A 26,377-nucleotide genomic window follows, 5' to 3' on the forward strand; every position below is an offset into this window, starting at 1 on the left:
GGAAGAAGAAGAGAAAGGAGAAGGGGGAGAGGGACAGGAGGACAAAGATGAAGGGGGTGAGAAGAAGGAGAAGAGAAGAAACAGGTACTTGGAATGAACCATTAAGACCTCTAATGAGAAAAGAAAGGAGACAGTTGTCCTTTCTATCTAAAAGTGGCAGGGCAGTGTTAAGTGTGGGGCATCACCAGCTGGCCCTGTGATTCAAAGTCTCTTTTAGATGGAATCAACAGGACATTGCTCCTTCATGAAGTCAAATATTTGTCTCTGCTAATGAAGCTATGGAGACTTTCCATTATCAATCACTGGGGAGAGCTTAATGGATCTAAAGTCCCAGGTGGTAGGTATGTGTTTGGCCAGAAATGTGGATAACCTCTTTTGTTTGGTGTTGCAAAAGCATGAATCAGCAGAACAGCACTTGAGAACAGGATTTGGGGAGTAGAAATAACTGATATACCATCCCAGATGGCCGTAGGTAACCTTCCTCCATCCTGAGATTCCCCATAATGCACTCTGTTTTGCCATGCAAACCTCATTGCTAAACTTTGTTCCAGAGCTACAGTACTTCAGCCAGTTTGAGTTTTTCCCCTAATTATTAAAAAAAAAAAAAAAACCTTTCTTTAATGTGTATTTATTTTTGAGAGAGAGACAGAACATGAGCCAGGAAGAGGCAGAGAGAGAGGGAGACACAATCTGAAGCAGGCTCCAGCTCTGAGCTGTCAACACAGAGCCTGACACGGGGCTTGAACTCATGAACTGTGAGTCAGATGCTTAACTGACTGAGGCACCCAGGTCCCCCTTCTCCAATTATTTTTAAAGTCCTTTCTAGGTTGCTTGTTCCTCTCTACTCAATTTGCAGGAGTAAATCCTCCTAGCTATAAGTTTGGAGGGTTTTAAATTTTTACATGTTTCAGCTTTTTCTTTTGTGTTTTTTATTTAATAGACTACTTGGGGTACAGTTTTAGGTTTACATAAAAAAATGAGTGAAAAGTACAGAGAGTTTCCATGATTCCCCCCACAAATTTTCCCTGTTATTAATTCCTGGCATCGGTGTGGCATATTTGTTACCCCTGATGTGCTAATATCGATGGCAGAATATCGTTGTGCAAAGTCTGATGTGGGGCTTGATCCCACAAACTGTGAGATCATGACCTGAGCTGAGATCAAGAGTCAAACACTTAACCTACTGAGCCACCCAGGTGCCCCTCCATTTCTGTTTTATCTTATTTTCCTTCTCTTCCCCTGTGTTCATCTGTTGTGTTGCTTAAAATCCACATATGAGTGAAATCATATGGTATTTACCTTTCCCTGACTGACTTATTTCTCTCAGAATAATACATTTTAGTTCCATCCACATTGCTGCACATGGCAAGATTTTGTTCTTCTTTTTAAATTTCTTTTAATGTTTTACTTATTTTTGAGAGAGAGGGAAAGACAGAAGCAGAGAGAGAGGGAGACACAGAATCCAGAGCAGGCCCCAGGTTCGGAGCTGTCAGCACCAAGCCCGACGACTCATGAACTGCAAGATCATGACCTGAGCCAAAGTCGGATGCTTAACCAACTGAGCCACCCAGGTGCTCTTGGATTTCATTCTTTTTGAATGCTGAATAATATTCCATTGTATATACTTACCCATCTTCTTTATCCATCCATCAGTCAATAGACATTTGGACTATTTCCATAATTGGGCTATTGTTAATAGTGCTGCTATAAACATTGGGGTGCACGTGCCCCTTCAAATCAGCATTTTTGTATCCTTTAGATAAATACCTAGTAGTGCAATTACTGGATATAGGGTAGTTCTATTTTTAATTTTTTGACTTCCATACTGTTTTCCAGAGTGGCTGCACTAGTTTGCATTCCCACCAGCAATGTGAAATTGTTCCCCTTTCTCCACATTCTCACCAACATCTGTTATTTCCTGAGTTTTTAATTTTAGCCATTCTGACAGGTGGGAGGTGATATCTCATGGTGGTTTTGATTTTTATTTCTCTGATGATGAGTGATGTTGAGCATCTTTTCATGTGTCTGTTACCATCTGGATGTCTTCTTTGGAAAAGTGTCTATTCATGTCTTTTGCCCATTTCTTCACTGGATTGTTTGTTTTTTGGGTGTTGAGTTTGAGAGGTTCTTTATTGATTTTGGATACCAACCTTTTATCTGATATGTCATTTGCAATTCTTTCGGTTGCCTTTAAGTTTTGTTGATTGTTTCCTTTGCTGTGCAGAAGTTATCTTAATGAGGTCCCAATAGTTCATTTTTGCTTTAGTTTCCATTGCTTCCAGAGACATGTCTAGTAAGAAGTTGTTGTGGCCAAGGTCAAAGAGGTTGCTGACTGTTTTCTCCTGTAGGATTTTGATTGTTTCCTGTATCACATTTAGGTCTTTCACCCATTTTGAATTTGTTTTTGTGTCTGGTGTAAGAAAGTGGTTCAGGTTCATTCTTGTGCACGTTGCTGTCCAGTTTTCCCAGCACCACTTGCTGAACAGACTATCTTTTTTCCATTGGATACTCTCCTGCTTGGTCAAAGATTAGTTCAACATACATTTGTGAGTCAATTTCTGGGTTCTCTATTCTGTTCTGTTGATCTATGTGTCTGTTTTGTGCCTGTACCATAATGTCTCAATTATTACAGCTTTGTAATACAGCTTAAAGTCCAGAATTGTGATGCCTCTGTCTTTGATTTTCTTTTCAAACTTACTTTGGCCATTTGGTCTTTTCTGGTGCCATACAAATTTTAGAATTGTTTGTTGTAGCTCTGTGAAGAATGCTGGTGTTATTTTGATGGAGACCACATTGAATGTGTAAATTGTTTTGGGTAGTATAGACATTTTAACAATATTTCTTCTTCCAATCCATGAGCATGGAATGTTTATCTAGTTGGGTCCTCTTTTCTTTTTGTTAAGTCTGGGTAAGAGTTTATCACACACATTTCTTTGTGTCTTCTTCAGTTTCTTTCATAAGCTTTCTATAGTTTTCAATGACAGATCTTTTACCTTTTGGTTAGGTTTATTCCTAGGTATCTTATGGCTTCGGTGCAATTAGATATGGGATCAATTCCTTGATTTCTCTTTCCGCTGCTTTGTTATTGGTGTATAGAAATGTAACCATATTCTGTTCATTGATTTTATATCCTGTGATTTTGATGAATTCATCTATCAGTTCTAGAAGTTTTTTGGTGGAGTCTTTCAGGTTTTCCACATAGAGTATCATGTCATCTGCGAAGAGTGAAAGTTTGACTTCTTCCTTGCCAATTTGTATGCCTTTTATTTCTTCTTGTTGTCTGATTTCTGAGGCTAGGACTTCCAGTACTATGTTGAACAGCAGTGGTGAGAGTGGACATCCCTGTCGTATTCCTGACCCAGAGGGAAAGCTCCCAGTTTGTCCCCATTGAGGATGATACTAGTTGTGGGTCTTTCATATATGGCCTTTATGATGTCGAGGCGTGTTCCTTCTATCCATACTTTTTTGAGGGGCTTGTATCACGAAAGGATGGTGTATTTTGTCAAATACTTTTGTGCGTCTATTAACCAAATCATATGGTTCTTATCCTTTCTTTTATTAATGTGGTGTATCACATTGATTGATTTGCAAATGTTAAACCAACCCTGCATCCCAGGAATAAATCCATTTGATTATGGTGAATAATTACATTAATGTACTATTGAATTTGATTTTCTAGTATCTTGTTAGGAGTTTTTGCATCCAGTTTCATCAAGGATATTGGCCTGTAATTCTCCTTAGTGGGGTCTTAGTCTGGTTTTGGAATCAAGGTAACACTGGCTTCATAGAATGAGTTTGGAAGCTTTCCTTCCATTTCTACTTTTTGGAACAGTTTGAGAAAAATAGGTATTAACTCTTCTTTAAATGTCTGGTAGAATTCCCCTGGGAAGCCATCTGACCCAAGACTCTTGTTTGTTGGGAGATTTTTGAGAACTGATTCTATTTTTTTGCTGGTTATTGGTCTGTTCAAATTTTCTATTTCTTCTTGTTTCAGTTTTGGTAGTGGGTGAGTTTCTAGGATTTTGTCCATTTTTCCAGATTGCCCAGTTTGTTAGCATATAATCTTTCACAGTACTCTCATAATTGTTTATATTTCTGTGGTGTTGGTTGGGATCTCTCCTCTTTCATTCCTGATTTTATCTAGTTGGGTCCTCTTTTCTTTTTGTTAAGTCTGGCTAAGAGTTTATCAATTTTGTTTATTCTTTCAAAGAACAAGCATTTGATTTCATTGGTCTGTTCTACTGCTTTGTTTGTTTCTATATCATTTATTTCTTCTCTAATCTTTATTATTTCCCTTTGTCTGCTGGCTTTAGGCTTTATTTGCTGCTCCTTTTCTAGCTCCTTTAGGTGTAAGGTTGGATTGTGCATTTGGAACTTTTCTTGCTTCTTGAGATAGGCCTGAATTGCAACGTACTTTCCTCCTAGGACTGCCTTTGCTGCATCGCAAAGGGTTTGGACTGTCATGTTTTAATTTTCATTTGCTTCCACGTATATTTTTTATTTCTTCTTTAATTTCCTGGCTAACCCATTCATTCTTTAGTAAGATGTTCTTTAACCTCCATGTATTTGAGAGCTTTCCAAGTTTTTTCCTGTTGTTGATTTCAAGTTTCATAGCATTGTGGTCTGAAAATATGCATGATATGATCACAATCTTTTTGTACCTGTTGAGGACTGATTTGCAACCCAGTATGTGATCTATGCTGAAGAATGTTCCATGTGCACTCGAGAAGAATGTGTATTCTGCTGCTTTAGGATGAAATGTTCTGAATATATCTGTTAGGTCCATCTGGTCCAGTATGTCTTTCAAAGCCATTGTTTCCTTGTTGATTTTCTGCTTAGGTGATCTGTCCATTGTTGTAAATGGGGCATTGAAGTCCCCTATGACTATGGTATTATTATCAATGAGTGTCTTTATATTTATTATTAACTTGTAGTGATTTATGTATTTGGGTGCTTCCAGTTGGGGGCATAAATATTTACAATCATTTAGTTTTTCTTTACAATTGTTAGACTACTTACATTGGTATAATACCCTTCTTTATTCTTGTTACAGTCTTTGTTTTAAAATCTACCTTGTCTGGAGCACCTGGGTAGTTCAGGAGGTTGAGGATCCAACTTCAGCTCAGTCATTACCTCGTAGTTTGTGAGTTGGAGCCCCACATCGGGCTCGCTGCTGTCAGCCTGTCTGTACAGAGCCTGCTTCGAATCCTCTCTCCCCTCTCTCTGCCCCTTCCCTGCTTGTGGTCTCCAAAAAATAAATAAATATTTTTAAAAATTAAAAAAAAAATCTAGTCTGTCTGATATAAGTATGGCTATTCTGGCTTTCTTTTAACATCCATTAGCTTGATGGATGGTTCTTCATCCCCTCACTTTCAATCTTTAGGTGTCTTTAGGTCTAAAATGGGTCTCTTGTAAACAGCTCATAGATAGATCTTTGTGTTTTTGTTTTCAATCTATTCTGATATCCTATGTCTTTTGATTGGATCATTTAACTCATTTATATTCAGAGTGGTTATTGAAAGATACGAATTTAGTACCACTGTGTTAGCTGTAGAGTTGGTGCTTCTGGTGATGTTCTCTGATCCTTTGTAGTCTTTGTTGCTTCAGTCTTCTTTTTTTTCCCCTTCACTCAGAGAGTCCCCCTTAAAATTTCTTGCAAGGCTGGCTTAGCAGTCACAAACTCCTTTAATTTTTGTTTGTCTGGGAAACTCTACCTCTCCTTCTCTGAATGACAGCCTTGCTGGATAAAGAATTCTTGGCTGCATATTTTTCCCATTCAGCATATTGACTATTTCCTGCCACTCCCTTCTGGCCTGCCAAATTTCAGTGGACAGGTCTGCTGATAACCTTATGTGTTTACTCTTTTTTCCCTAGCTGCTTTCAGAATTTTCTCTTTATCTTTGTATTTTGCAAGTTTCACTATGATATATTGTGGAGTTGACCTATTTCTGTTGATTTTGAAGGTTGTTTTCTGTGCCTCTTGGACTTGAATTCCTGCTTCCTCCCCCATCTTAGGGAAGTTCTCAGCTATAATTTGTTCAAATAAACCTTCTGACCCTTTTCCCTGCTCTTCTTCTTCAGGCAATCCTATGATACAGACATGGTTTCTATTTATGGAATTATTAAGTTCTCAAAGTCTCCCCTTGTGATCTAATAATTTCCTCTCCCTCTTTTTTTCAGCTTCATTATTTTCCATAATTTTATCTTCTATATCACCTATTCTCTCCTCTCCTTCTTTAGTCCTCATTGTTACTGTATCCAATCAGTATCACATCGCAGTTATGGCATTTTTTATTTCATCCTGACTAGTTCTTCGATCTTTTATCTCTGCAGCAAACATTTCTCTGGTGTCTTCTATGTTTTGATCAAGCCCAGATAGTAGCCTTATGACTGCTGTTCTAAGTTCTTGCTCAGATATCTTGCTTATATCTGTTTTGAGCAAGTCCCTGGCTATGATTTCTTCTTGACCTTTCTTTTGAGAAGAATTCCTCCATCTCATCATTTTGGCTAAGTTTCTGTCTTTGTGAGTTTTAAAAGCCTGTTATCCTTCCTGCACCTGAGAGTACTACTATATTAGAAAGAGGTCATACACTGTCCAGGGCCTGGCACATCAGGAAGTGTTTCTGGTGTATGCTGTGAGCACTCTGCTATTGTGTTTTGGTTGCTCTACCCCACTAGTTAGTCCTATGCAGAGTTCCTCCTTGCTTGCAGTGGGGAGTGTTTGGATCTTTAACTAGGTATGCTTTGATTTGTTCGTTGACATAAGCCTGTAAAAAAATGGGTGGGGGGAGCCTGATCCTAAAAAAAAGTGAGAAGGAAAGGGAACACAAAAACCCAAACAGAGCATCAAAAAACTATAAGGCTGATTCCAAAGAAAAAGAAAGGGAAGAAGAAGAAGAAAAAGAAGAAGAAGAGGAAAGAAGAAGATGAAGAAGAAGAAGAAGAAGAAGAAGAAGAAGAAGAAGGAGGAGAAGGAGGAAGGGGAGAAGGAAGGAGAGCAGGAGGAGGAGGAGGAGGAGGGGGAGCAGGAGGAGGGGGAAGAGGAGGAGGAGGAGGTGGAGGAGGAAGAGAAGGGGTAAAGGAGAAGAAGAAGAAAAGAATAAAAAAGCCTCCTGGTCCCATTTCCACCAGAACTGCAAGTGTCTTTTTGAAGCACTCGATTTTCAGTACATTTGGTACATGGAGGGTCCTGGCTGTGCTGGTCTGGAGGAGAGGCCCGCTGCCTTGGCTCATAGTCAGTCTTGCTCCAGTAAACAAGTAGTTGCCAGGCACAGGTGAAGTGGGGTTTGGTATAAGTGGGCCCTGCTTCCACTGGGGGCTGCTGTGTAGCTCTCTGAAGTCCCGCCATGTTGGTGTTGGGGAGCTGATACATTATTATTAAGTCCAAAGTTTACATTAGGGTTGACTCTTTGTATTGTACATTCTATGAGGTTTTTTTTGTTTTTTGTTTTTTGTTTTTTTTAATTTTTTTTTTCAACGTTTTTTATTTTTTTTTTTATTTTTGGGACAGAGAGAGACAGAGCATGAACGGGGGAGGGGCAGAGAGAGAGGGAGACACAGAATCGGAAACAGGCTCCAGGCTCCGAGCCATCAGCCCAGAGCCTGACGCGGGGCTCGAACTCACGGACCGCGAGATCGTGACCTGGCTGAAGTCGGACGCTTAACCGACTGCGCCACCCAGGCGCCCCTCTATGAGTTTTGACAAGTATAATGACAAGTATCTACCACTATAGTATCATAGTTTCAAATTTACAAAATTATTGCAAAGACAGTACAGAGTTTGATTATACACTCAGTTTTTCCCTATTATCCACATCTAACATTATGGTACATTTGTCATGATTAATGAACCAGTATTGATATTCATTATCTGAAGACTATACTTTATTCCAATTTCCTTAATCTTTACCTAATGTTCCTTTGTTGTCATTATTCCAGGATGGCACATTACATTTGGTCTTCATGTCTCCTTGGGCTCCTCTTGGTTGTGACAGTTTCTTAGGCTTTCTTTTCTTTTGATAACCTTTAAAGTTTTCAGATATACTGTAAAATGTCCCACTCTTGGAGATTTTTCTGGTGTTTTTCTCATGATTAAACTAGGGTAATATGTTTGGGTGGAGGAAAACCACAGAGGTAAAATGCCATTCACATCATGTAATTTCAAGGGTACACACTATCGATGTGATTTATCACTGTGTGTCTTTTTATCACTGTTGGTCTTAGCAATTAATCATCCAGCTTGAGGTACCTCCACCAGGACTCTCCACTGTGAAGTTCCCTTGATTTTTCTACCTTTCCATACTGTGCTTTTTGGAAGAAAGACACTGTGCCTTACCCATAATTAAGGGACAGGGAATTATGCTCTACATTTTTTTCTCTCTAGTTTTATTAAGGTATAATAGACAAAGAAAAACATAAATACTTAAAGTGTACAAAGTGATCTGCTATACTTGTACTTTGTGAAATGATTATGACAATCAGGTTAATTAACACATCCATCACTTCACATAGTTACGTGTGTGTGTGTGTGTGTGTGTGCACGCGCATGTGTGTTGAGAATGCTTAAGATCTACTCTCTTAGCAACTTCAACTGTACAGTACAGTATTATTAACTATGCTCACCATGCTGTACATTACATCCCCAGAACTTACTCATCTTATACAAAGATTTGTACCCTTTGATCATTGCCCAGTCCCCGGGAACCACCATTCAACTCTCTGTTTCTATGACTTTGACTTTTTTCTTTTAAACTCCACATATAAGTGAAATCATACAGTATTTGTCTTGCTCTGGCTTATTCCACTCAACATAATGTCTACTAATCACGGTCTGCAAACAGTAGGATTTCCTTTCTTCTCATGGCTGAATAATATTCTATTGTATAAATATATCACATCTTCTTTATCCATTTATCTGTCGACAGACCCTTAGGTTGTTTCTCTATCTTGGCTGTTATGCATAATACAATGCTCTCCCTTCTTAAAGACAAAATATCTACACAAATTATTTGGAATTTTCCTGCACGGCAAATTTATTTATTCCCATTTATTTATTTAATCATTTATCTATAATAGTACAGGCTCACGGATATTTAGTTTATACTTTGAGTTATAATCCATTACTACTGTATTCATTTTTTTGCTCAAATTTTCCCAGCTTTGACCATTGAGAACTCTTTCAGTTGGCTACTGTGTACCGTTGGCATATTGCCTATAAGGTGTGAATTTCAAACCACGTTGTTCATTTTGTTTTGCTTTTTGAGCACTGCCTTGATTTCTGCACTATAAGATGCTCCAGGCTTATCTTGTATGTTTCCTGCCCCAGTCCTAGAATCATCCATTTATCCAAGGAGCCCTAGTTCTTTTTATTGGAGAATGGTATTGGAAACCGAAATCTAGACACAAAGTTGCTCATTGTTACTGGGATGTCATTGCTTCTGGACACTCTCAGCTGACAGAGATACATATGTGTATACTAACCAGTGTTTATACACATATCGATAACTATTTCCATATGTAACTACCTGTGTCTATATTAAGATAACAATTTCATGCTGATGTCCAACACACTATAATCCATTACCACATGGTTCATTCTAGCTTCTTCCCTCTGGCTTATCTATAATCTCCTATGCCAATCACGAGGAACATGAATCCCAACACCTGCCATCCATTTACTTAATTATTCACTACGTGTATACACGTACATATAATGGTCTTGGAATTGTTAACCCAATTCTTTATTTATTAAGGTATGTTTTACGGTTGGGGGGTTGGGCTAAATGGGTAAAGGGCTATATGGAAGACACTTGTTGGGATGAGCACTGGGTGTTATACATAGGGGGTGAATCCCTGGAATCTACTCTCGAAATCATTATTGTACTACATGTTAACTAACTTGGATGTAAATTAAACAAGAAATAAATTTTTTCAAAAAGGTATGTTTTAAGGCTTAGAATGTGGTCTATGTTTGAGAATTTTCCATTTGATTTCGAGAAGAACACGTATTCTGCTCTTGTTAGATGTAGTATTCAACAAATGTCAATTAGATCAAGTTGATTGATAGTAGTATTCAGGTAAACTATATCTTTATTGATTTCCTGCCTGCTTAATCTATCAATTACTGTCAAGGGTGTGAAAGTCACCAAGTATAATGGTGGATTTGTCTATTTCTCCTTCAGTTATATCAGTTTTGCTTCCTGTATTTCAATGTTCTGTTGCTAGGTATATCCATATTTAGAATTCTTATGTCTTCATGGAGAATTGACCCATTTATCATTAGATGGTATAGTGTTACCTTTATCCCTGACAATATTCCTTGTTCTGAAGTTTGCTTTCTTTGAAATTACTATAGCTATTCCAGTTTTCTTTTGATTAGTATTAGCATAGTACATATGATTCCAACCCTTTTTATTTCAAGTGGGTTTTGCATAGACAGTATCCACACAGGTCTTCTTTTTTACCTGACAATTTCAATCTTTTAGTTGGTGTATTTAGAACATTCACTTAAGGGAATTATTGATATGTTTGATTTAATATCAATAATGTTTGCAATTGTTTTATAACACATAGGTGTAGGGTTTTTTGTTTTTGTTTTTATTTTTTGGTATTTATTCTGTTTGTTAATCTCTCAGCTCCTCAGTGTATGTCATTAATTTTGGAAAATTCTCAGCTATTATTACCTCAAATATTTTTTTTGCTCTATGGTTTATTTCTTCTCCATTTAGTATTTCAATTATACACGTGTTACAACTTTTGAAATTGCCCCACAGTTCTTGAATGTTGATCTGTTTTTACCTTTTTTTTCTCTTTACATTTCAGTCTAGGAATTGTGTATTGACCTACCTTCATGGTCACTGATTCTTTGCTCGGCTTTGACCAGTCTACTCGTGAGCTCTTCAAAGACATTCTTTATTTATGTTAAAGTATTTTTTTTCCAACGTGTCTTTTTAATTATTTCTTAGAATTTCCATCTCTCTGCTTATATTATCAGTCTATTCTTGCATCTAACCTTGTCTACTTTTTCCATTAGATTCCTTTACATGTTAATCATAATTATTTAAAATTTTCTGTCTGATAATTCCAAACTCTATGTCACATCTGGGTCTGATTGATGTTTGTTTGGCCTTTTTAGATTGTGCTTTCCTTGTTTGGGGCGTGTCTTATAATTTATTGAATGATGGATATGTCATGTGGGGTAGTAGGAACTGAGGTAAATAAGCCTCTAGCGTGAAGATTAATGTTACTCTAAAGAGGAGTTGGGCTTCATTTAACATTTCCTATAGCTATAGGGCCAGAAGCCTTAAATTCCTCTAGTTTTGTTGTTATTGCTCTCTGTTTATTTTTATCATCCCTCACGACTTTGTGTTTCTTTAGTTCCTCTTCCTCAGAGAAAATCTGTGTCATGCTAGCCAGCACTTGCTAGCTGTGTCTTCTAGCTGTAGCTCACTATTATTATGCTGAAGTCCAGTTGGTGTGGTGGTAAGCTGTAAGGGATGAGGGACATTCTATAATCTCAGTTAATTAAACCTCAGTCTTTGTGGGCTTGTGTCTTTGGCCTGTGTCCTTTACACATGTTTCCGTAGAACTTCCCCTTCCTTAGGCAAAACAGGAAGGCTAGAGGGGGCTGGCGCGAGAGGAATGCCCTTTCCCCACAGCCCTGGGAGAAGGCTCTGGTTAAACCCTTTCCCTGGAGAGTAGGCATTCGTTATGGAGAAAGCTTCTGGACACTTCTCCCAAGAATTGTTTCCTCTCATCCTGACAGGAGCACAAGCGGATCCTTCTCAGATGTTCACCAGCCACAAGGGGATCTTTCTCAGATGTTCATCATGAACACTTGGCAGGGTTCCTATATGTAAAGCCTACAAAAATGTGAGGGACCCCTTAAGACCGTGGCCTCCAGGGGTTTCTCGCTCTCATGCTGGCCCACACTCATCCTCCAGAAATTCATCAAAATTACCACTGAAGTGTCTCTTGACACTTGGCCAGTTTACGACTTCTGGCTCCTGCTCTAGGTAAAAGATCTCAGCTGCAGCTCCCAACATTCAACAATCTCTCCCGAGTTGGAGGTGGCCGATTTTCCCTGCAAGCTCAGTTCTCTTATGGATCCCCCCCAAAGTCACTGATGTCAGTTTGTCTGGATGCTTCTTGTTGTAGGAGTAATAACTTCTGGGCTCTTTCATGTCAGAAATTTTAGGTTCGGCAGGGATGGCACCTGTCATGCCAAGTCAGGGCTGTGTTTTCTGGGAGAAGTTATGTTAAGCCAAAATGTGCTGCAAGTTTTTTTTTTAAATAAAACTTGCAATGCAGGATGAATATATGAATCTACAATGGCAAACAGCATAGTGGATTTAATCACCAAACTATACTAATAATGTTTATGTTCCCTAAAGCAGATATTATTAAAAGACAATATTGGAAGTTTAGTAAAGACATCATAATTTTTATTAAAATGTATGAGTGTGTATCCAATTTAAACCCCAGTATAATCAGACAGGGTATTCTTTAAAGAAGAAGTTTAAAAAAAAAAGAAGAAGAAGAAGAAGAAATTTTGTTACTCATCACAATCTGATTATGGTTTAATTTGAGAAGGCCTATGGGAATCCTATCCTTTAAATGACAGTCAGTGGGTTTACTGGATTATTTTTTAAAGTTGAACTGTAGAAGAAGAAATAATATACTTGGACATATGGAGTGAGAAGGATCAGTCCTCTTCCTGTGCTGAACTAGGAAAAATCTACACTAGTTCTGTGTCTCTCCTTTACTCTCACATGACTCCCACACTCAGCCCTTCTGACATCAGATGTGTGGGGGCTTTCCCCCCCCCCCGACACCAGCCAATTCTGCGACACCAGCTGGGTGTCCCACAATTAAACTCATTCTGTCACAATCTACCTGGTGATGGCGTCAGATCCAAGTTAAGGGCTCAGTCCCACAATTCAGCCCCACTCAACTTCAGATGCAGATCGCAAGTCCAAGTTATCACCTGTGCTTCTGACCAATCAAATACATTGGAGATTCCCACAACCCCCTCTTTAGGTTCAATGGATTTGCTAGAGATGCCCACAGAACTCAGGAAAAGAGTTTGCTTGCTGCTTACCAGTTTACTATAAAAGGTGAGCGGTGCACCGTGTGGCTTAGCTGGTTAAGCATCCGATGTCAGCTCAGGTCATGACCTCATGGTTTGTGAGTTCAAGCCCCGCATCGGGCTCTCTGCTATCAGCACAGAGCCCACTTCAGATCCTCTGTCTCCCCCTTCTCTCTTCCCCTCCCCAGCTTGTGCACTCTCTCTCCCTCGAAAATAAACACTTTTAGAAAAAAGGATGTGTTAAAGGATACAGATGAACATTCAGATAGAAGAGATGCACAGGACAAGGTATGTGGGAAGGGGCGTCGGACTTCCATACCCTGTCCAGGTGGGCCACTCTCCCAGCACCTCCACATGTGCAGCCACCCAGAGGCTCTTCACACCTGTCCTCTTGGGCTTTTTATGGAGGCTTCCTCACGTAAGCATGATAAATCGTTAACTCCATTTCCAGCCCCTCTCCCTTCTCTGCAGAATGGGAGACGGGCTGAAAATTTCAAGCTTCTAATCATGACTCAGTCCTGCTGGTGACCAACCCCCATCCACGAGGTATCTAGAGTCACCTTACTAGAACCTAAGATGGCTACAACTCAGAAAATTCCAAGGGAATTAGGTGTCAGGCATCAGGATCAAAGACCAAATATTAGAACACAAGATGCACCTGGTGCTCTTATCAATTAGAAATGTTACAAGGGTTTTAGGAGCTCTGTACCAGAACAAGGGGCAGAGACCGATGTATGTATTTTCTGTTATCTCACTACCTTTTAAAACTAACTTTGTGTGATTTGTCTGTGCCTTTAATTTCACAGCACTGATTACTAGAAAAAAAGATAATGTGTAACAGCGGATAGTAAACAATAGCCTCTTCCACGTGAAAAAAAAATGTTCCTTTCTTCAGACCTACTTTTGACATAAGCATTCTAGAATTATTCCCTATATTATGCCATGAAAAGACCTCGCGGTGAGCAAACCACGAATGTGTTGTTAACTTAACTCCTTTAGACTTCAAGGAAAGGATGTAGTATTGACATTGCTCTTTTCTTTTCTATGCATTGGATTTTTGGCCACTGACACATGAGAAACTTTTCATGATAGAGTAAGCTTTTTCATTTCTTCATGTCTTTCCAGGAATAGAAATCAAAAAGCAGTAGCTAGTCTGTGGGGAGTAGATGTTGAGAAATACACTCCACGAAGTGTGGGCTTTGAATACAGCCCACGTCATCTTGCCATGTACATCCTCTGCTGATGTTCTTTCTTCACCTTCCACCCATCACACACCCCCAGTGTAGGATACGCACCTCTCAGGCATGTGGCATTACCCAAGCGAAATGATTTCTGGAATCCCACCATTTTAGATCCTGAAAGACCTTAGAGATAAAACATTCCTTTCTCATTTCCCAAAGCCAAAGCTCTGTAGGAGTTCAGTGACGTGCCCAAGCTCACATGGCTACAGCAAACCCAGGCCAACCACCCAGTCTTCCTTGCCGCCATCTTTCTTTTGTAACAGCAAACCAACTAACAGATCAGAACGTTGGGTGACTCCTGCATGAACTTGCCTGATTCTCTAGTTTTATTTTATTGGCAAAGGGAGGGGCTGGAGGAAGCTTGAGTCACTTTTCATTTCAGTGTGTTCTCTTCAGTTAAGCTGTCCTTTGAGCCACGTGTTGTTTTTCCTTTGGACCTTTAATTGCCACTGCACGGAACATAAAAATAACCCAGGTTCTCATCATTTGTACTTGCGGCAAGAACACTTGATTATTCCTCTCTCCATCAGTCCTATATACAAAGGCTGCACACAGCCCTGTGTTCTGCAAGGACTTTTCCTCCCCGGGGGCTGTTCTTTATGCGGGAAGCCAGCTTCTCCCTTGCTGATGGGCCAGGTATAATCATTCCACTTATGTAACAAGTTCCTTTTCCCCTGCAGACAAGATGAGCTTTTGGGCTCTGTGGTGAGCTTGTAACCATGCTAACTGCCCCTCAGTTGGGGTCAGAATCAGAGTCCCTCTGTCAGGATGCTCCCTAGGTCCATGTCTTTGGCTCCAATTCAGGGCTGGCTGGTCCTGTTTGGGTTGTTTCGTTTTTGGTTTTTGGGTTTTTGGGGGGGGTTTGTTTGTTTGTTTTGTTTTCTTGTTGTTTTTGCATTTGCGTTTGGAATCTTTCTCCTTTATGGATTTGGTTCACCCAGATTTTATCCTGAGAATGTTTGCTCTCTGTACCCAATCTTCTGTCCAATTCAGTCAATATTTGTCTTCTGCATCAGTACTCTTCTTTCTCATCACAGTATTTGCCTTTCTTGCTCACTTTCACTCCCTTTTAATTTCCCACTGCTAAATTTCTTTCAAAAGTTACTTTATAATCAGACTTGCCATTTAATTCTCTCTGCATCCCTTTAGCTGCCCCCTGACTGAATCCTTGCTTCCTGTGAGCACTGGCCTCTGCATACCCCACTGTTACCTGTTAGCAAAAAGTAGCAAATTCTTCCAGATGCTAGGCTTTTTCTTTCTTTCTTTCTGTCTTTCTTTCTTCCTTCCTTCCTTCCTTCCTTTCTTTCTTTTTCTCTTTCTTTCTTTCTTTTCTTCCTCTCTTTCTTTCTTTTTCTGTCATTCTCTGTTTCTTTCTTTTCTCCTTTCTGTCATCTTGTCTCTGTGTGTGCACCTCTCTTTTTTCTGAATAGGTCTTTTTAATGAATTTTGCCTACTGGTGAAGATAGGGTCTGCCTGCAAAACAACAGAAGGAGATGAGAAGGTCACTTAGCACTAAATACCCCCAAATCCATCAGCTTCAAAGGAAGTCTACCCACTGACAAAGGTTAAGCCAAGCTTCTGGAATCACTGAATTAGGATACTTTGATATCAGTAAGAAATGACTCAGAGACTTCACACTTATTGTTTCCTCTGCCAGGAAGGCTCTTTCTCCTACTCACAGCCTCACGAATTCCTGCTTAAACTTCATCATAAATTAATATCTCTTCTTTACAGAAGTATCCCCTTACTCTGCAGTCTAAATTACATACTCTTATTTGGTCAAGTCTATAGCCCAGACCTCACCTTTGAGCTCCAGACTCCATCCAACTACCTACTTGGTATCTCCAACTGATGTCCGGTTGTCATCTTAAACTTAACAAGGACAGACTGAACTCTTCCTTTGTTCCTCTCAAACCTGTTTGCCCCCTGGTGTTCCCCCATTTCAGTAAATGTCGCCATACTTGGCCTAGTTACTCAAACCCCAAACCATAGAGTAAGGGCTGCCTTGGGTTGGGTTCCTTAGAAGCAGAGACTAAAATAGAGATTCTTGTACAAGTGATGCATTAAGAGAGAGCCTCAGGAAAACCCTGGGAGGGTGTGGAGGAAGCTGTAAGGGCAGGAGAAGGAGGTTCGCAAACATGCCACACGGTGGGTTCCACTCAAACATGGCACACGGTGGGTTCCACTCTAGTCTAGCCTCAGACTGATGCTACGGGGAGCACTGGAGCATGAAGAACACCAGAGGTGGCTCACCGTGAGGCAAGCACTCAGGCTTCATGACCCCAGTATCAGTGAGTCACTGGTTGCAAGCTTCCCCCCATTTCTAGATGAGTGGGCTCTATTGGCAAAGGTCAATTCTCCAGAGAAGGAGGCAGTTAAGAGTCATTAGCAAGGACCACAACAGCTAGGAATGGGGACACCACCTGGTGAAGGAGTTTGCACAGAACACCCACCTGATTTCCCTTCTTCCTCTCGCCAGACTGCCTCCTCCACATTCAATCAATCAGCAAATCCTGACAGCTCTGCCCTCAACTACTATCCCAACACTGCCTTTTCCTCATGGGTACAACTTTCCTATCTATCCTCGCTCCCTTGACGATTTCACTTAGCTGCGTGGCTTTAATACCATTTTTTATGCTATAGACTGGAACATTTTCTCTCCAGCTTGGACCTCAGCCTGCACTCTAAACCATACTGTTCACTAGATCTCTACATTTGGATGAATAATAGGCACCTCCAACGTACTGTTGAAAACTGGCCTTCTGATCTCCTGCTACTTCAAAAGCATTTCAGTCTTTTTCATCTCAGTAAATGGCCATTTCATATTTCCAGTTTACTCAGATTAAAAATCAGTGAGAGGAGAGGAGAGGAGAGGAGAGGAGAGGAGAGGAGAGGAGAGAAAGGGAGAGGGGAGAGGGAAGAGGGAAGAGGGGAGAGGGAAGAGGGGAGGGGAGGGGAGGAAAGGGAAGGGAGGATTTCTTATGAGGAATTGGCTTATGTGATTATGAAGACAGCCAAGTCCCAGGATCTGCAGGTGGGTCAGCCAGCTAGAGACAGAGGAGAGCCGATGGTGTACTTCCAACCCAAAGGCCAGCATGCTTGAGACCCAGAAAGAGTCAATGTCTCCGCCTGAGTCTGAAAGCAGGAAAAATTCTCTTGTACTCAGGAGTAGATCTGCCTTTATGTTCTATTCAGGCCATCAACCATTTGATCGAAGCCCACCTCCATTAGGAAGGGCAATCTGCTTCACTCAATCTACTGATTTAAATGTTAATCATATCCAAAAATCCTCTCACAGAAACACCCAGAATAATGTTTGACCAAACATCTGGGCACCCCATGGCCCACCATAAATTTGGTAATACCTTGACCTATAAAATCAACCATCACAGATGGCAATGTAGTTATTGAACCTCCTTGAACATTTTTGTTTTGTTTTGTTTACCAGTTCGGGAGTCCTTGCTTTGGCTTCTAGTGGCCTGCACTGTGCCCGTCTTCAGAGGACACCCTGGGACTACTGGAGCCATGTTGCCCATGTGGCACAGAGACAGCAAGCACAATGCTGGAAGTTCCTTGGCATTTGCCTCCCAGGGTAGCCCTGGGCCAGTGACTGGCTGACTGATGGTGCAAGAATGTGAAGCTCCAGCCCCATCTTCAGACTTCCTTCACCACTTCCTGGGTCCTTTGAGGATTACATCTTTTTTTACAAAAATTTTTTAATGTTTATTTTTGAGAGAGAAAGAAAGACAGAGTGCAAGCAGGGGAGGGGCAGAGAGCGAGGGAGACACAGAATCCCAAGCAGGCTCCAGGCTCGAGCTGTCAGCCCAGAGCCCGACGTGGGGCTTGAACTCACGAACCGCGAGATCACGACCTGAGCTGAAGTTGGACACTTAACTGACTGAGCCACCCAGGTGCCCTGGGATTCCTTCTTTAATAAAATATTTACACGGGGCACCTGGGTGGCTCAGTCAGTTAAGCGCCTGACTCTTGATTTTGGCTTAGGTCATGATCTCACAGTTCATGGGTCCGAGCCCCACATCAGCCTGCTTGGGACTCTCCCTCTCTCTCTGCTCTTCTCCCCCGTCTCTCTCTAAGTAAATAAACTTAAAAAAAACAAAGGTCTCATTTAGAAAAAATAAGGTTTCCTAAAACTTTAACATCACCACATGGTCGATTAAAGGCATCCTCTTTGTGGGTACCACTAAGAAGAAGCAAACCTCACAGTTAGGAAGGTGTGAACTCTGGAGTCAGCATCTACTGCTAATCCTAGTCTTCTGTGGGCACGTGTGCGTGTGTGCGTGCGCGCGCGCGCGCACACACATGCAGGCAAGCGCGCGTCAAACTTGCTACAATGTTCTGTGGGAGAGAAACCCCTACCCACCCCCTTCCTCCCCCGCAAACCTCCTAGAATGAAAATTTGGGGCAGCCTGCCATTTGCTACACTGTATGCTTGTCTGTGAAATGAGAGCATCAGGGAAGAAGCCAGCTCTGGAACTAATAATAAGATCCAGTTAGCATTTAATTTACACACATGCTGATTTATTTTATAATTGCAGGTTGCTGGAGAGGCATGTCTTTCCCTTCCTGAGCCCCCAATGATTGTAAAAAGTAATTACGGAAATGGCTCAGCTCGGCTCATAAATGTGGAAGCCTCCCATTTCTTGAAATGACTTGACCCCTGTGTTACTGAACTTCCCCTGGAGAGAACCGGGAGCAAAAAACACCCCCTCAATGAGTGGAATATTCCTTTTCTTTTCTCATGTATGTGGACCTACTTTAATTACCTTCCTGCACTTCTTGTACAAGTACATACCCAGGAGACTGGAAAACACAGTCGTTTTAAAGAACCTGATGATAAACACTGACAAAGAAAATCCTTTTGAAAATAGTTACATGGTGTTCTGGAGGCCAGAGCGCTTCAAGGGATTTTCTGTTAGTTGTGAATCTAGGTCGTCAAGCTGTGGAACTTTGTGTACACACACACACACACACACACACACACATCATTTCTTTAAAGCCTGTTCTGAAGTCTGACAGAGTGTGAGAAAAGAGGATGACAAAGGACCCACGAATCGTTACATGAGCATTTCATTAATGAGAGCCCTCTTGGGGACAAGGCAGCATCCACAAATCCACCCTGTAAGTGACACAGAGACAAGAAAGACTATTGCACATTTTCTTCCGCTATATGCCTCACCCTTTCCTCATGTTTGCTTCCCATCCCAGGTTTGGCCTCTTGGCCTTCCCTGACCTTGACTTCTGGACCAAGGCTTCCCAGGAGATGAGACGCCCTTCTGTGAAGTTAAGTAGAAGTCACCAGGTAGATGAAGGGAGAGCGAGTCCAACAACACCAGCACCGGCAACACAGATGTGTGGAAACAGGAAATGGAGCCATATGCATCGGGAACTCGGTGAGCCCCTGACGGCTGAGCAGCAAGAGGTAAGTGGACAAGAAGGCAGAAATCCACCTCGAGGAGAAACTCTTACATCAGGCAGGAGTTTGGATTTTAACAACTATCAAAATGTTTGGTCAGGCCAAGGACACATTCCATTAGGTTTCCAGGAACATGCCTCTGGCAACAGTGTAGATGGCAATGTGAGTAGTGGTATTGGAGGTGAGAAGGCTGGACAGGGGCTGTTGAGGTTTGCTGGTCTTGGTCAGAGGGTAGGGGGTCGGGATATAGGATGGGAGAAGAGGGCAGAGGGCGGACGCATTTGTTGGGTCGAGCTGGCAAGAAGAAAGGATTGTAGAGGTCGCATTGTTGTGTCTGTGTGTTGAGATGGTGGTGGGGCAGGGTCCAGAAGCCAGTCTCCTTGGGAGCTTTCTTATTCCCGAGAGAGGATCAGACCAGAAGACACCTTCCAAGCCCCTCCACACCCAGGTCTAAGAAAGAGATTGCTGCACTTACTGATTTGTGCTATTCACGGGCACCGAAATGGTCATCGTTTCTGCAATCTCCTTTCATGGAAGAGATAAAAATGAGCCCTATTATGGGGGTGCGGGGTATATCCTGCATTGCCAAGCTAGGATTACTGGTGGTATAAAGCTGTGTTTTTATTTATAAAGTGAGTTTCCAGTTGGCTGAATTGATGCTGCCTTTGACACCTACTCAGTGCTTTGAATACCACCTGCTTCTCTGGCTTTGTTTTCCCCAGGCCCTGAGAGGGGATCCCTGGATGGCTGATGAAAAGCTATTCAGTAACAGCCTGCCAGTGTTTCACTGATAACAGTCTCTGGACTGACTCATCAGGGCTGCCCTGGTGCAGGTGGGAGCCTAGGGCTGGGTCTCCCCCAGCAGGTATCACTGCCAGCCTTGGCCTCCAGCCTTCAGAACCTTGTGGGCAAAGGACATAAAGGGAGGGCAGGAAGGATCCCAGGGCAGCCTTGTCCCAGACTTCACCCTGCTCAAGTCATTGTGCTCGGGCCACCAGCCCGCTATTTTCCCTTGTCAATTCCGTGAAGTGAGTGGGAGGCTATATGGTGAACACCGTGTGCTCCTGGCTTAGAAAAGAAAGGAAAAGAGAGATTTTGTACAGTTCTGCAGTTTTTTTCAAAACCAACCCTTGACTGTGAAGGAGAGGCCGGAATCACACGTAACTGAGTGCCCAGGGCTAGAGTGTCCCTCAGTGGAAGTTTCCCCTAGACGAAGAAGCTTTGGTTCTAATCTTACAGCTTCCTATGAAATCATGGTGGGCAGTTCCCTAAGCTCTACCTCCTCTTATGGGTCTGAGAGTCCTACAAATGTAGCCTTAATAATAAACATGAGTTGTTCTTTTTTTTCTTTTTTAAAGTCTATTTATTTATTTTGAGAGAGAAAGAGAGTGAGCAGGGGAGGGGCAGAGAGACGGGGACAGATGATCCCAAGTGGGCTCTGTGCTGACAGCAGCGAGCCCGATGTGGGGCTCAAACTCACGAACCTGTGAGATCACGACCTGAGCTGAAGTTGGACACTCAACCCACTGAGACACCCAGGTGCGCCATCATGAGTTGTCCTTCATGAGTGAGGTTAACAGGTAGAAGCCAAGGGAGAAGCATCAGTGTTCTGAGATCCTGTCATCTCCAGGCTTGAATAAGAGCCATCCAAGGCGCTAAGGAGCCAGATGGATGGGAAGAATCTTTGATGCAAACTAGGAAACCTCTGAAAATGAATGATAGTGTGCTAAATGTTTCTCCTGGGACAACAGGCCTCAGCGGACACAAATGGTCACCTCGAGTGAGCAGCATCCCTCTGGTAAGATTAGCCAGGTGAGTGCTTCCCTGTTGCTCTGCATCCTGCTACTTACAACTATGTGCTTCTTGCCACTCTGCCTCCATGGACTGGGTTAGTCCTACTGCCCCCATTGGCTCACTTTTTATCAAGAGCACACTAGCACACTACTCTTCACCAGGCATCTACTTTTCAACTGTCTGTGTGGTAGATCGTTGCAAATACTCTCCTTTACCCATGCCCTTGGGCAGTGCCCTCCCACTGGCTCTGGGCATGGCCATGTGACTTGCTTTGGCCAATGGGACACTGTAGCAAGCATACTGCAGACAGATGATAAAAAAACGCTCGGCACATTAGGGCACAATCTCTTGTCGCTTTTTCCAACTTTGTGATCGTGATGCAAATAACCCCAAGGTCCCCTGCTGGATGATGAGAGTCCACGCGGAATAGCAAAGGCCAGGGAGGGCCATCCTAGAACAGGCAAACCCCAGACAGTTTAGCTGTTGAATACAGACACATGAGCAAGTCCATTTAAGAGCAGAATATGAAGCCTGTCCTGAGTTGCTCATCTACAGAACCATAGGCTAAATATACGGTTCTTGTTTTAGGCCAATAAATTGGGAGTCACATAACAAAAGCTAACTGATGCCCCTCGTGTTGTTGTAGGAAGCAGAGAGATGATCCACAAATATAGCACTCAATACTGTACCTGGTATATAGTGACCATTCAACAGATGGTAGCTATGACTCTCCAGCGGGGTGGGAAAGTGCTAAAGAAGTTAACAGGAATGTCTCTGTCCTCAAGGACTTTCCTACACTCTGGTTATGGGAATAAACTTGCTCATATGAAATGGTAAGAGAATAATTCAAAGCATTGCGTGTTTGAGTGCAAACGTACTTGTTACTAATATTTGAATATTCTCACGGAGATTTCTTCACAGTTTGTACCTGAAGAACAGAAATGATGATTACAAGGAGAACCTTGTTCTGACCCCTAAGAAGAAGTGGGTGGGTTTGATTTCTTGTTACCAAGGTAACCTCTTTCAATAAGCCTAGAAAAGATAATTACTCTGTGCGAAGACTTGCTTTGCATTGCACAGCGATACAGGTCACAGACAATACATTTACATAAGAAACAACAGACAGCCATATGGAGAATCACCTCCATTTTCTGAAGTGCAAAGAGTAAACATAAATCTATAAAAGGACTTAATCAGCATTTGTTTAAAAGTGGCTCATCTCAGTAAAGAAGAAAGGATTTAAGTATGAGGATTTAAAGATATAAATTCCTCCAATTCCTTCATTTACTAGTGATGAAACTGAGGCACAGAAAAATTAAACTCGAAGCTCTATGTCTCAGAGCATATTAGAGGTGGAACTGGGCTAAAAATCCTGCGTCCCTGGCTCCTGGTCTAGTGCTCTTCTGATCACTTTGTGTATTTTCTGTGACTATCTACTAAGGAGGCATAATGTATTTTCAAAATATAATATTATTTTTAGTTCTTTAAGGTAGTAATTAGTAATTGACAACAATTCAAAAAGGCGGCAGAGCACAAATTAGAGAGTACAATGTCACATAGTTCTTCCATCCAGAAATAATCATGGTTAATTTTTCATATATATCCTTCCAATCACCTTTCTATAGAAATACATAGTGCATTTTGAAAAGAGGAAGAGAGATCACACTGTACTATATTTTAACCTGCTTTTTTCCCTTTAATATTTTTGTAAATATATGTTCTGTGTGATTAAATATACATCTGTATGACAGTCTTATTGGCATGGTTTCTCTCTCTGTGGTTTTTACATACACAGATTCAATAAGCTTGATTCTCAAATTAGGTCTGTCTTGAATTTCTTCTGCCTAAAAGGTCAGCCTCAATTTGCTCCAGACATAATTCTTGTGAGTCCCTGGAATCCAAAAAGAAAAAAACCACCTTAGTGGAAGCCTAAGGAAAAGAGGAGGAAGCCCACAGCTCTTAGACATCACAAAAGGTGCTCAGTGTTGCTCCTAAAGAACATTGCATATTAACATTGAAATTACCCCCCTTTCTCTTTTTAAATTGGAAAAGATCAGCAAGTCTGACAACACCTTACATTGGAGAGCATATAGAGTGTGGAAAAAGCAGAACCCTCATGTATTGGAGGTGGGAAGCAAAATCAATACAGCTTTTATGGAGAGAAATTTGGCAAAATCCGTTAAAATCCCAATGCACACATCTCTTAATTCAGCAAATTTTCCCAACTCTAGGACTTACCGCTCATTATCCAGGAAATATCATTCATATTGATCATCGCAACTACAGTTTCTTTTTTTATTTTTTTAAATATAATTTATTGACAAATTTGTTTCCATACAACACCCAGTGCTCATCCCAACAGGTGCCCTTTTCAGTGTCCATCACCCACTTTCCCCTCTCCCTCACCCCCCATCAACCCTCAGTTTGTTCTCAGTATCGAAGAGTCGCTTATGGTTTGCCTCCTTCCCTCTCTGTAACTTTTCCCCCCTCTTTCCCCTCCCCCATGGTCTTCTGTTAAGTTTCTCAAGATCCACCTATGAGTGAAAACATATGGTATCTGTCTTTCTCTGAGTGGCTTATTGCACTTAGCATAATACCCTCCAGTTCCATCCACGTTGCTGCAAATGGCGAGGTTCCTTTCTTTCTAATCAAGAAAGACTGGAAACACTTTAACTACCCATAACTAGGGAATCTAGTTGGTGGCTTCTTCTTAGAATGTTAACCCCCCACAGCCACAAAGAAGATTGTGAACTGTGTACTGTTCTGTGCACTGATATGGGGCAAGCTCTAAGAATTAATGTTAAGTGTGACAAGCCAAAGACAAGATAATACATAGAATATCTTGCCATTTGTGTAAGATGAGAAGTATATCGATTATCTCAAGAATATTTAAGAGATTCCTTTGTCATTCAGAATCTTGGGCATCGTGGAAACTGGTATCCTTGAACAGGTAGCAACTTGGGTCCAAGTTTGGGCAAATCTACACTGATCAGCAGCAAACAAATTGTGCTTTTCCTGTCACCTGTGTTGTTTATACAGCCATCAGCTTTGTGGTTTTCATTTTCCTACAGATGGCCGCTTTCCTCAAGGAGATTGGGCAAACTGAACGGTGTTTAAAGCTGGAGAAAGGTCACTTCTGTTTTAGGATATGACTTTGATTCTCCAGACAACACTTGTGTTGGTCTTTTATAAACAAACCCTTTGACAGGAGTCTTCAATTAACCCATGGGACTCCAGTCAAATAGTGTGGTTGGAAATAGAGGGGATTGCATTTTCACAACCTTCTCTGTTATTGCTGATTATTGGATGTTAGTGATCCAGGCAGAGAAGGTCTTCTACAAATGGAGACTGAGCAACTGAGCAGAGAAACCTGGACTTACCTAGTTCTGTCCTAAGGTTGAGCAGAGTGTTTTCCCTGTTGCCCTCTGTAGACACACATACACACACATATGCCGCAGGTTCTGACCTTTAAAGTGCAAAGCCATAAATCTCCTATTGCAAGAAAGAGTACTGCTGTGTGTAGTCCATTACTATCAGCTCTGTTCTGCAAAAGGATGGCCCTTGAGTGAGGGCCCTAGGCCTGTCGCTGGCCTTCTCCATTATTGTGGCCTCGTCTCCTTCCTTTATGTCATCCCTCTCAGAGCACAGAATTTGATGTCTTCTGCGTGTTCCCACCTTCTGCTGGAAGTGTGAGAGACACAAGTCATAACGTTCAATGGCCTAGCCAGCTTTCCAGAGCTTCAGTGGTCTTGATGTCTACTCTGTTTGATCTTTAAATCTTTTTCTTATCCTTCTATATGTCCGTGAATTGCTGAGAGCAAGAAATTCAAAGCCCAACTGTTCAAGATTCAGATATGCTTTCATGTTGGAGTCACCTAATGTCCCACAGAAGATACTGTCAGGGTGTCTTCTAGAACCTCTCAGTACCCCTTCCATGTCTTGAAAGCAAATACCAGTGGTTCTCTGCCTGAGGGTTCACTTCTTGTCTGTGTACAGAGCAAGCCAAAAGTGTCAGAGTCAATGTTTCTGGAATCATCTTCATCCAGTGATGAATAGGGAGCTGGTCCCAAAAGACCTCAGTTTTCTCATCCTTCACTTGTGATAACTGTGGGCACATTCTACACTGTTTCTCAGAGCTCTCCAGCTGCATTACACCCCAGCTGGCCAAAGTGGTAACTGCTCGTCATATGCATAGTTACAAATGCAGCAGTAATGTGATACAATAAAACATCAGGAGAAATCCTAGTTTCTAATACATATATCGCTTAACACTGGATTGAAAGAAAAAAAAAAATAGCCAAGCATTTTTTTTTAATTCATGGATAAGCTAACTGGTGAAGAAATAAGGGAATTCTTTGTAGAGTAAAAATGACAAAAAGCCAATCCAAAGAAGTAAGCAATGTTGTTGCCAAATTTTCTCCGTGATTGTCTCCAATCTCGGGTGCTCTAAACCTTGAATTTTAGTGGGGCATGTGATAGAGAACAAGAGACAAAACTTGGGTCCAAACTGGGTAGGAGACCTGATCAAAGATCCACATACGAGGCTGGGACTTTCAGAAGACAATGCTCTGGAGTGCAGACTAGGAAAAAATACCCTGCCAATGGGAAAGGAGGCAGGGGAGGGGAGGTAATCCATTCATGTCTGGCCTTGGCAAGGGAAGAAACATTAATAATTGATAATAATAATAATAATACTTTTTAAAAGAAAGTTGTTTAAAAAAAATCTGTGACCATAAACCACCATCACCAAGTTCGGCAGAAATAATGTAACCCATGCGTCCAGAAATAATCCAAGCCCTGATCATAAATATGAGTGTTCCT

This window comes from Panthera tigris, chromosome A3, assembly GCF_018350195.1.
Source record: "Panthera tigris isolate Pti1 chromosome A3, P.tigris_Pti1_mat1.1, whole genome shotgun sequence".
NCBI classification, from domain to species: Eukaryota; Metazoa; Chordata; class Mammalia; order Carnivora; family Felidae; genus Panthera; species Panthera tigris.